The following is an 11,564-nucleotide window of genomic DNA, read 5'->3' on the forward strand; positions in this document are numbered from 1 at the left end:
GGTGGTTCCGGCCTACTAACGGTGTCTGCCCCTGCCTGGTGTTGTCCTCAACTGAAGAAAGCTGAGCTTCTACCTTCTGGCTCTCATTAAGTGCTGTTTTTTAAAAAATTGGTGGTTCCGGCCTACTAACGGTGTCTGCCCCTCCCTGGTGTTGTCCTCAACTGAATAAAGCTGAGCTTCTACCTTCTGGCTTTTGGCCTACAGTAGCAAATATTAAACTGCATTTGGCCTATTAGTGTGTTTGGGCCCTTAACACAGTGTCTGCTGCTCCTGGGTTTGCTACTCCACTCAACAAAGCAATGCCGCCTGTTTAGTCCTGTTACCAATTTTGAACTGCATTTAGCCTACTTTATTCTTTGGCCCTCTATCTGTTTCCTCCTCATCCTGCCCATTCCCCAGCCACTGCTAGATGAGTCTGCTGGTACATTGACCTAGACCACTACATTCCCCTTGCACTCTACACAGCCAGAATCTGACCCTGCTGAAAGTAAGGTTCCCCTTCCCGCATGTTATACCACCTTACACAGGGACAAAGAGGAAGGTGCAGATGAAAGTGCAAGTTCCTTCATCAGGTGGGGGGGCATACTCGTTGGCGACGTCACTGGCACAGGGCCCCTCAGAGTACGCAAAAGTGTCGCTCCTGGTGGGAGGCGCCCCCGCCGTGCAAACACACCGCTGTACTTTGAGGGGCCCTGTGCCATTGCCAATGCCAACGAGGGGCCTCCCTGCTTGCTTAGGATCACAGCACTTGCAAACTTGACATACTTACCTCTCACTGCTCCACCGCCGTGACGTAGTCCACGTTTCCTGGGCCCACTAAAAGCTTGAACCAGCCCTACCCTCCACAACTTTTGCAAAATGACCCCCAAGTTCCAATGCCCAACTATTATTATAAAGTTAATTAAGATTGACAAGCTTCAGAAACAAGAGTGGATGTTTTTGGCATTAAAATGGGCACTGTAGGTGTTTTCCTGGCCTCCACTCACTGCCGACTATGCTTCCCCATTGACTTGCATTGGGTTTCGTGTTTCGGTCGATCCCCGAGCGATAATCGGCCGACTGCACTCGACTCGACTCTGGACAAAGTCGGGTTGGTTTCAGAAAACCTGACTCGACCTTAAAAAAATGAAAGTCGCTCAACCCTACTTGGCACACGTCTCATCGATGAATAGATAAACCTGGAGAGAAGATGAGGATGTCGTCTAGGTAGACTACGACACTGGTATAAAGGCAATCTCGAAAGATATCATTAACGATTTCTTGGAATACGGCAGGAGCATTGCACAGACCGAATGGCATAACCAAATACTCGTAGTGGCCATCCTGGGTGTTGAATCCGGTCTTCCACTCGTCCCCTGCGTGGATTCAGACCAAGTTATAGGCCCCTCAAAGATCAAGCTTGGTAAAAGTTGTGCTCCCCTCAGGCGGTCAAAAAGTTCTGGAATGAGAGGCATTGGGTATTTATTCTTGACAGTGATATTGTTTAACCCTCTGTAGTCAATGCATGGACAAAGAGTACCAATCTTCTTCTTAACGAAAAAGAAACCTCCGTACCATACTCTGACATAGCTTGAGTGTCTGCAGGAGAGAGAGCATAGATTCTTCCTCTTGGAGGAGTGGTACCAGGAATAAGGTCTATAGGACAGTCGTAGGGACGATGTGGTGGAAGACTCTCAGCCTCTTTCTTGTCAAAAACATCCGCGTAGGGGGAATAAACAGAGTTCAACCCAGAAGGAATGGAAGGGGAACAGGGAACACCAACAGGACGCACTGGCAGCAGACGAGTCCGACAGGAATCTCCCTAATGTAGAATATTGCCTTTATGCCAATCTAAGAAGGGTTCATGAACCCCCAGCCAAGGAAGACCAAGAAGAATATGATGAGAGATATTGGACAAGACAAAAAAACGAAATTCTTTCCAACCTGAAGCTCTACCAACTGCGTAACTTTAGTTACGGTCTCTTGCAGAGGCTTTCTGTTGACAGAAGCGAGAAAGAGAGGGTTCTCTAGAGTCCAAACAGGGACAGAAAATTTAACAACCTCCTCTAGCCTAATAAAATTTCCAGCAGCCCCTGAGTCTACATAGGCCTCCAGAGAAAAACACTTATCTAGAACATGCAACAAAACAGACAAAGTGAGGGGTAGAGAGGTTTCACATGCACCAAGGGAGCCCCTCTCTTACCTGTCCTAGGTGGAGTAGTTTTCTGGACGCTCAGGACAGGCTCGGAGGAGATGAGAGGAGCTTCTACAGTAAAAGCAAAGACCCTGGGAGCGTCTTTCCTTGCGACGTTGTTCAGAAAGCTTTAGACCATCAACTTGCATCGGCTCTGGCACTGATATAGAGGCAGAAGCTCTGAGACGTGGACTGGGAGGTCTACGAGAAGATGCAGAAGAACGAGGAAATATTCTCTCATGAGCTCGCTCCAGAAAGCGAAGGTCAATACGAGTGGCCAAAGCAATTAAATCTTCAAAGGTGGTTGGAGTATCTCGACCAGCTTATTCGTCTTTGATAATTCCGGATAGCCCCCGCCAAAAAGCCCCTACTAATGCTACATTATTCCAACCTAAGTCAGAAGATATGGTCCGAAACTGAAAAGCGTATTGCCCAACAGTTAAGGATCCCTGCTGTAAATTAAACAAAGCCTCAGTAGTAGAGGCAAAGCGACCCGGTTCATCGAAAACTCAACGAAACGTCTCCAAAAATGGGGTCAACTGAGTAACCATGGGGTCATCCCACTCCCAAAGAGGATTAACCCATGCTAAGGCACCACCCTCTAGGTGCGAAATAATAAAGGCCACCTTGGCCCGATCAGTAGGGCATTGCAGAGGAAGGAGCTTGAAATGAAGACAGCATTGATTAAGGAAACCCTGACAAAGTTTGGGATCTCCATTAAATCGAGGAGGCTTAGCCAAACAGGGAGGAGGATGAGGAGCAGAGACAGGAGGAGGACCAGAGGCGGCTGACTGTAAAGAAAGAAGTCGGCTGTCGACAGAAGCCATATAACCCAGGATATACCCAGGGACTGGGTATCCCGCTGCTGTGCCAGTTCTTGTTGTAAACTGGCCAGCTGGGAGGCATTCCCCGGATCAGAGGACTGAAGAGCGGAGAGACGAGAGTCCATAGATTTCATAAAGGACATCATTCGAGTCTGATTCTCTTGCAAGAAAACAAGTTCTTTCTGGGCAGCCGAAGCTCCAGCAGGATGCATGGCATTAGTGTACTCTTAGGATTCAGTGAGAGAAACCCAAGAAGTGGACCCTCTGGGTCATGGCTACAGAGACTCCGAGGATGAGTGAAATAGATAGAGCCACCCCCTATACAGGGAGTGTTTGGAACAGGCCCAAGGAGGATGAAGCCGCAACTGCTGGAGCCAAAGTGGCAACCAAGGACTGGACTAAGGAAGAGGAGAAGACGAGATGAAGTCAGGACCTCAGAGGAGACAGAAACAGCAGAGGCACAGGAGTGGCTAGGACGGCAGAGACACTGGAGTGGCAGGGGCGGCAGAGACACAGGACTGGCTGGGACAGCAGAACCACAGGACTGGCTGGGACAGAAGAGACACTGGACTGGCAGGGACAGCAGAGACACAGGACCGGCAGGGATGGCAGAGACACAGGACCGGCAGGGACGGCAGAGACCCTGGACCGTCAGGGACAGCAGAGACACAGGAATGGCAGGGACAGCAGAGACACAGGACTGGCTGGGATGGCAGAGACACAGGACTGGCTGGGACGGCAGAGACGAAGGACCGATAGGGATGACCTGAAACCAAAGCAAGAGTCACAGTGGAGAGAACAGAGACAGGGAGCCAAGGAACCTAAAGAAGCGCCAGCCAAAACTAGCGACGACTATAGACACTAAGGCGTCTTACCTGGGAAGACGCAGGGAAGAAATACCCAACGGGCACCGCCATATTGGGGGCGGAGCCACCGGGTCACGACCTCCCAGAAGCCCCAGCGGTGATAGGAGCGCGTCTGCACATGCGCGGACCGCCGAAGGGACGAGCACCAGAGAATCCAGACAGAGAGGAGCGAGGAGGAGCGTCGGGAGCGCGCCGACCAGAAAGGTAAGTATTAGGCGGCGTATTAGACGGCGTAACAGCCTCCATTCCTCAAAGGCCAATTTGATGTCAAGTAACTCAAGATTCCCAATATCATCATTTGCTTCCACAGACAAAAAAAATTTGAAAAAAAAAGAACATGGGCGCAGGTTAGTTACAGTTTTGGGCCCCTGAAATAAAACTGCCCTTACTCTGACCTCCGAAGCATCCACCTCCACAACTAATTGTTCTTGGAGATCTGGTGGGATCACAATGGGAGCAGACATGAAGCAGTCTTTTAATTTTTCAAAAGCACTGATACCAAACGGCAACCAAACCTTGAAATTCACCCCTTACGTGTAAGGTCAGCACCACCCTACATCTCCTCTCTGGTCTCAGTCTACCAACCTACCCGTGCCCTCCGCTCTGCTAATGACCTCAGGTTAGCATCCTCAATAATCAGAACCTCCCACTCCCGTCTCCAAGACTTTACACGTGCGGCGCCGATTCTTTGGAATGCACTACCTAGGTTAATACAATTAATCCCCAATCCCCACAGTTTTAAGCGTGCACTAAAAACTCATTTGTTCAGATTGGCCTACCGCCTCAACGCATTAACCTAATTATCCCTGTGTGGCCTATTAATAAAAAACAACAACATAATTACGTTCCTCCATCATGTTCTCATACACTTTATGCAGTTAATAGCCTCTGTGTCTGTACTGTTACATACTTAGGCAGTTAACTGGTTCATGCAGCTTTACATGAACACCCGAGCCTTACACTATGGCTGGTCCAAATAACTAAAGCAATTGTTACCATCCACCTCTTGTGTCTCCCCTTTTCCTCATAGATTGTAAGCTTGCGAGCAGCAGGGCCCTCATTCCTCCTGGTATCTGTTTTGAACTGTGATTTCTGTTATGCTGTAATGTCTGTTGTCTGTATAAGTCCCCTCTATAAGTTGTAAAGCGCTGCGGAATATGTTGGCGCTATATAAATAAAATTATTATTATTATTATTATTATTATAAGGTCAGTAAGAGGTTTAGCAATCAGAGAAAAACCCTTGATACATTTCCTATAATAGTTGGTGAATCCCATAAAACACTGAAAAGCCTTAAGATCACAAGGTTGAACTCAATCAATAATGGCCTGCACCTTCACAGAACCAGTCCTGAATCATTAAATTTAGGAGCAGGCTCGTAGTCAATGAACACCAAAGTTGATATCACCTGGAGTAAGAAAAAGGTACCTGGGAGTCTTGGTGACCTCTTTGGCTGACAGCCAGACTCAGACATTCTCCCTGAGGATGAATTCAGCAATTCTTGATAAAATGTCCAGTGAGACCACAGTACAGACAGATATTCAAATAACTGGTAGTTCACAGCACCTCATGTGGACAAGGGGTTAACTTTACCCATACTGAAAAGCGCACTTCATATCCAAGGAGTCCCTCTTGGCAAAAAGTCCAATGTAAAAAAGTGAGAACAGCACTTCCCAGGTTGGTGAAATTCAATCACTTTATTCTGCCATCTGTTGCAACATTTCGATCTACACAGATCTTTATCAAGCACAATACAACACACATTAACCCCTTTTAAATAGTATATGCACCACCCCTTCATTAACAAGACACCAATCAATAACAAGCAAAAATAAATGTGTAAATAAATCACAAACAACATATTAAAAACACCCCATCTGATCATCAATTGAGAGTGCACCTTAATAACATTCTAAACGTCACCTCTGATCGCTCTATCATGTCTTACACAGTACAGACAGAGCCCAAGATCCTGTTTAAATCTTTTCTCCATAATATGAAGACATGCAACTCTAACCTCCATTGGCTCCACCTCTGGTAAATGGGCCTGCCCTGTGGAAGTATAATGGGCAGCTTGCTGTTCACCACATCTCTCACGGATTCCGCAGTCCATTTGTATGGCTGGGTCATGACCTCTGCCAGAGAACAAGTGGCATCATGAATGATCAGAGCATCCTTAACGGTTTTGGAAAGTCCTTTGTGGAATTGACAGCTGAGAGCTGCATTGTTCCCAGGATTTCAGTGGACCACTACCAGAACTCAGTACAATGACTCCAGACTTTGGCATTCCTTAATCAGATCCTGAGTCATCTGTGTCAAATTCGCCACCTGATCACTGTGCATGTGAACAGGCTCGATACTGGCGAAAAAGAAAAACATATCAGCCAGATGTAATATGACACTGAGTCACTTCTCATGGACAAGTCGTGAGACAAGAGTCCGAACAACATCCTAAACAGAAGGAAGAGACAAAGGTTCTGGGTTCAGAATACCAGAAGGATTGCATATCAGAGCAGAAGGGGCTAAACAGACAGATGGTCAGAGCGAGGTCCAAAGTCAGGCATCAAAAGATCGACAAACAGAATGCATAGCACAGAGACACAAACCGCACAGTATATTAATATACATCTGGCAGAAGTCTGGGAATAATAGCAAAGTAAGTAGCCTGGCAATCACCTGGGACAATGAACACCTGGAGACAAAGAACACCTCCCAGTCTGAGGTTGGACGGCTGGGATTTCAATCAACACACTGACAGCTCAGCAAGCCCCTGCTTCAGCCTGGATGATTTGAGCTGTCAATCAAAGTACTAACAGCTTTAACATGCCCCTGTTCCAAATTTGATGACTGAACTGTCAATAACTACATCTAAGACACACTGAGGGGTGGAACTGTAACAATGTTGCCATTGCACCCTCTGGATGTCTCTTTTCAGTAACTGTTCACAGAAGCTTTGTGGCGGCGCTGTTGTCACTTCTCTACTTCTAACACAATTATTGATTCCAGTAACGTCAGTAGCAACAGAGCAGGCGGCGATCACCGGGAGCTCATGTGTCACTTGGACACCGCCATGTTGACCTCAGCACTGTGCTGCACCCATCTCATCACAGACGCCTCCCAGAGCAGAGGAAGGTTGTGGCCGGTGTTCGGCTCCTTCCTCTTGATGGTGTGATGACCTGTTTGCCATCCGGCCGTGTTCCTGCTGCAGTCGCGATGCTTTGGCTTCCTCTATCCCTGCGCCTTCTCTGTGTTTCCTGTGCCCCCTGCACAACAAGCATCAGGGGCCGGAAATCTCGCTCTGATCCACCTGCAAAATCGAAAGCCTCCCGCATCAAGTATCCCCCCATGGTGTGTATAGAGGAGCTCCTGAATGTGCAGTGCCAGTAGAGGGAGTACACCGCCATCCTGGGCACCATGAGGGCCGACTTTAAGGAGGAGATGTTGCGTTCGCGCTTTCAGCAGCGGATGGGATCGTTTGCTGAGCAGCGTCTGCACCTGGAGGCCGTGGAGCACACAGCGCTGATGGCCTGGAACAAGGAGGAGAACGACCGGGCTCTGTGCAGGAGGTTGGAGCATTTGAAGATGGAGGAGCAGTCCTACAAGGTGCTGAGAAGAGAAGCTGCCAATCTCCAAGACCAGGCCAAGATGGAGGAGCAACAGCAGCGGGAGCTGGAGCTGGAGAGGCTGCAGGAACTCTCCAGAACATTCATCACTCCAGAGAACTTGGTGGAGTGGATTGAGGCCGCAATGAACAGTCCAAAATCCTACAATTTTTGCCTGGACCGACACGGGCGTATCCATCTGCAAAGCACTGGCCAAGTCTCAGGGTGAGAGTCTCTGGAGCAGGAAGTGGATGAAGGGGCTTCTCTGAGATGTGAGGACTCAAGGAATGTCTGACAGCGGCCTCTGCTCTGAGGACTCTCACAGAATGACCACCTCCCTCACGTCTCTGGCATCCTTCATCATCTAGAGCCCTGTGGGCAGATCTTCATAGGACTGGACACGCGGGACTGTGGGCCCCGACCTATTGCGCCTCTGTAACATGAATAAATGGGTAACGAGGAAAAAAAGAAAAAAACAATTATTGATTCCAGACATCAGCAGAGGGCACCAGTGATAAAAGATGTGGTAGATGACCAAAATGTCACCTACTGATGATGTCCTGTTCTAAGTGGGTGATAAAACCTGCTGAAAGTGACTTCAGGGCCATCCTCCTGATGATGTCCTGTTTGAGACTACCTTCAAATGGAACATTAGAGGAAATAAGGTAAAAAAAACAAATATAGGGATTAGCTGTATACAGTAAAAGTAAGGCATTTTAAAATAAAGAAAATTATAAAAGTTGTTAGTGTTTAAAAACAGATATGAATATAGGAACTTTTATGTATCAGACAACCTCTTTCAGACAACTTTGATAAATTGGCTCCATTGAGCACAATTTTGATGAAGAAATTAAGAGAATTTGTTCAATGCTAGAAACAAAAGACTATCAAAATTGTGGCTTATTAGTTTGTATTATTAAACTCTTGGTGGATTAGCTATTTTCTGTGTACAAGACCAAAACATTGTTTCTCAGCCATGACTGGAAATAAAGCAGATCATATGGGACATCAAATATTACCATAAAAAATAAGCTTGTAACAAGGTTGAAAATTTGCATGCGTGTAAATATAAGATAAGGATTTGTCACTTTAGAGGACTGAGAACTTTGCAACCTCAGAATAGTATGTAGGCTTAAGCCTGAGTTTGAAAAAGAAAATCCTACTATAGACAGCTAGGACACTGGTGATTTTGTCTGTGCAGTATTGTAAACTAGTAACTGTGAAGAGAAGTCACAAAGTTGAGAAGTACTAATCAAGCTACTGACAGTCACTGCTACCAAGAGAACTTTGAGTGTATGCAGAACTGTTGAGAAAATGACACAGGGACTGTTAATGTGTAAAGGAGCTGCTGTCAAAAGTATTTCCACAAGCCTGTTACAACTATTAGCAAATTGTTGACAGGTTAGCAAATTGTCACAAACATAAACCCTCCTTGGCCAATACTAATGTCTACCTTAATTCAAATGCTTCTATTGCCTCATGTAAAACTTTTGAAACCACCAAGCTTGTTGCCTCATGTAAAACCATGCAACCATCAAGCGTGTTCCCTTTGTATGAGTAAAGTTATTAAACATTCATCTTGCATTCTTCCATTATCCATGAGAAGGGGAACACTTCACAACTACGGTTAACAACATCCTGCATTATATTTCAGCAATTATCCCTTTATACTGTATGTTTCAGTAAATACTATAGTAAAATTCTACTCAATAGAAGAATTTTTCTATAGAGTAAGAACAACTAAGTTTTTGCCACCTGACTATAGTCATGACTCAATTAATATAAAATTAGTTACATGGCTTTCTGGATTTCTGCATATTTACAAATTTTCTGCACTGATTGCTTTAAATTCAGGAAATATTTTCGAAAAATGAAGTAAAATGGCAAATAGTTTATAAATGTATATTTAATGTAGTTTTACTTAGACTTTTTTAAACTTACTGACTCCTATATGTTCAATTACATTCCCACCCACTTTCAATTGGATCCACCTGTTGTATAGCCATAGGTATCCAACTATTTCCACTTGGCACTGTCTGGGGCAAAAATATGGATTATACATATTTTGTGCATAGTTATGTTGAAAAACTCTATTGACCATTCTAATTCAGTTTGGACAGGATCTTGATGTGCAGCAATATGTATTTAAAAGGGACACCCTTATGATATATGCCTAAAAAATTCTATAAGTGCAGTATATGTGCTTAAGATTTTTCCAGCTTATAAGTCAACAGTGCACAATGAAATGAACTGAGCCTAGCTATGCTTACAAACGTTAATTAAGATCTCAATGTATTTTTCAGCTTTATAATATGGCCATACATATTTCCACTTGAATAGTGAATCATTAAAACACAAAGCTACACTGTTATTGTAATAAATCTGTCTTAAAATTTATTATAAAGGAAATTAAAATTTGTTTCTACCATGATTGATATAGGTGAAAAATAGACATTGGTCGATCAAGTTCTACATTTCTCCACCAGTTATACATTCTCTATCACTGTATTAATGATTTGTTTTAAATAACTTTTCAAATTTCATAGGTATGATTTTTTCCCAACTATTTCATTTTCACAATCCTTAAATGATATATGTGTTTCTTCTTTGGAACGTAAGCCTACTTAAATCTAAATATTATCTAATAAGAGTAGCAGAGTTGTAATTAAAGCCATAATAGCTTTTTTTGTCATTAATCAAGCGAGATTTTGGTGAATAATATCCAATGCCTTAAACAATAACATTTGATGACAAGCATCATTAAATAAAGCCTAAGTGATGAAACGCTCAGCATGTTTTACTGAGGTAGTCCAGACAGCTAGTTATTAACTGTTAACTAAACATTGTCTTGGCAGAGATTGTACAATATTAGACTACTGTGGAAATGGATAATCAAACAATTGACTGAAAAAATCTGAATGAGAAAGCTCAATTTTTATTATTCTGTGCTCTCCTTCAATATGCTATAGTTCTGACCTTAATCACTTAAATATTTTAGTACTATAAGAGCTTGAAATAAACTTTACTAAAATAGAAAATACAATTTAACTTTTTCATCATGTGTCATAAACTATATTGGGACTTCCACACACATCGAATTAATGTTGCTTTATATTAAAGAGTAATTTTATTCTATGATCAAACAATGGAGAATTTAACAAAGCTAATTCAGGTTCATCAGACAATGAAATAACCAAACAGTATTCTATGAGTGATAAGCAAATCTGATGAAATTCAAATTCAGTAGTTTACTTGCATTTGGCCAGGAAATTCGATTTGAATTGAATTTATCCAAAGAGAATTGAATGTACATTGTTATGAGATATATGCTGTGAGGTTTCTCCAGAACTCAGAGCAAAATAAACAAATGCTCTGATCCACAACCCTTTCTCATTTCTGGTTGTCATTTTTAGTCAAGTTACCAATGTAGTCTTAATTTGGTCATCTTCACAGTCTTCCGACGCTCAGCATTTTTGGTGTATTCCAATGCTCAGCATCTTTGACATCTTATGTGCTGACCAGGTCATGAAGTCATGATGTTACATCCTAGTCAGGGAAGCAGATACTCAAAATGAAAGGTGCCAGAAAATGCCACAAATGCTGTATTTCCAGAAGATTCCAAAGATGCCAGGCCTGAAAGACACTAAAGATGGCCCAGTGAAAATCACTCTAGAAACTGGAGCAAATATAATGACCAGAGTAGAGCAGGGCTTTGTGGTGGGATCAATGAGGGCCATGTGAGTATTATATTTTTATCTTTTATTTTCATTAGTGCCACCAAAATTAATAATATTAGGAGACATGCATAAATATATGCAATATTTGAAGACTAAGAAATTAACAACATATGTGTAAAATTAGAATTGTCAAAATAAAAATAACTCTCTTCAATGGTTGTCCATCATATTTAAAAAATATTGTAATGCAAATTCTTACCCAATTTACCCAAGGAATATATCTTAAGATATATATAAATTCACTTTAGAGATAAGCAAATCTTTTCCCTGAAAATTTGTTGTGAATTCAAAGTACTGCAAAGTCTTCAGTTGCTCTGAAAAGACATGTAAGACATTCTAAGGACTCCTTCCAAGCTATGTCA

The 11,564-nt window shown here is 43.4% G+C and overlaps 1 pseudogene; it reads left to right on the forward strand.

Moving 5' to 3' along the window:
* The first annotated feature begins 7,076 nt into the window (after nucleotides 1-7,076).
* LOC143803953 (small ribosomal subunit protein mS26 pseudogene) lies at nucleotides 7,077-7,694 on the forward strand (annotated as a pseudogene).
* Nucleotides 7,695-11,564: the final 3,870 nt, after the last annotated feature.

The sequence above is a fragment of the Ranitomeya variabilis genome, chromosome 2 (genome assembly GCF_051348905.1).
Source record: "Ranitomeya variabilis isolate aRanVar5 chromosome 2, aRanVar5.hap1, whole genome shotgun sequence".
NCBI lineage: Eukaryota > Metazoa > Chordata > Amphibia > Anura > Dendrobatidae > Ranitomeya > Ranitomeya variabilis.